This window comes from Monodon monoceros, unplaced genomic scaffold (genome assembly GCF_005190385.1).
Source record: "Monodon monoceros isolate NGI ecotype Baffin Bay Population unplaced genomic scaffold, NGI_Narwhal_1 Super_Scaffold_14, whole genome shotgun sequence".
In the NCBI taxonomy this organism is placed as follows: domain Eukaryota; kingdom Metazoa; phylum Chordata; class Mammalia; order Artiodactyla; family Monodontidae; genus Monodon; species Monodon monoceros.
Genome location: NW_021703770.1, coordinates 37,234,401 through 37,235,582, shown reverse-complemented (window position 1 = coordinate 37,235,582; position 1,182 = coordinate 37,234,401).

The window sequence follows — 1,182 nt, the reverse complement described above, 5'->3', positions numbered from 1 at the left end:
CAGCACTGTATTCTAGGAACTCAAATGTCTGTTGAGCGAATGAATAAAATACGCCAACAGGAAGGCCCTGACCAATTATGAATTTAGTTTCTCACAAGGTTTCAGGATATCTAGGCACACAAAACCCCAATGCACACAAACTTCCCCCAAAGTTAGTGGTTTAAAACACTTTGTTTCTCCAAGTTGTGAATTCGGCCGGGTAGCTCTGCTCCGTGTGGTATCTTCTGAGGCTGGAATATCCAAGACGGCCTCTTCACTCCCTTACCTGGTGCCCAGGTGGCAGAGCCGGAATAGCTGAGGTTTGGTCAGGAGTCTTGTTCCACCTCATTTCTCCAAGAGTCACCAGACCTCTTTCCATCCTGGCTCAGGGTTCCAAGAGGACAAGCACAGATGCACAAGTGTCCCATGAAGCAGAGCGCACCGGCTGAGTCAGCGTGGGAGGGGGCTACAGTGCGAGCGCAGATACCAGGTGTGGCTCCTTGGGGGCCACCAGTGTTAACAATCTACTCAATCTCATGATCCTAAGGCAGGTAAGTGAAGCCAGGATGCCTCACCTTACAAATAAAGAATCAGACGCACGGGTTAAATCACCTGCCCAGGATTACATGTCTAAATGGTAAATGGAAAATACAAAACAAGCGTTCATGCTTCAAATCTTCACACACTGGCAAAAAGTCAAAGGCCTGTTATGGCCTCTTACTATGTCTCACTGCTCACCTTCAAACAACTTTGCTCCCTATCCCTTTTCCTTTCCTGATTCTCAGTAGCCAGCTGTGGGCAACTGTGACTATCTTTGCTCAGAAACATAACAGTGTAGATAATCCCAAATCGAATGTGTTCTGTAGCATAATCTAAGTGAGTAGCAGATATTAGACGGATAATATAGCCTGCCCCAGAGACTCCTAACACTTCAAAGAAAATAGAGCTGTCTTGTGATGAAGCCACTTTAAAAGACTTTGAAAATAAAAAGGAAAATCTTCTACTGTTCTCCTCTTAACACACCAGCCTGTAAACTGACTCTCTTCCGCTAAGCTTGCTATATTTTAATTCTCTCCTTCCCAAGAAGGAATTGATTGAGTCAGAGATGAATTAACTTACCAGGAACTTGTAAGGAACATCTACCAGAAGTGTTCCCAAATTTATAATATTAAGAAATTGTTTCCGATATCAGTTGAGGTTTGA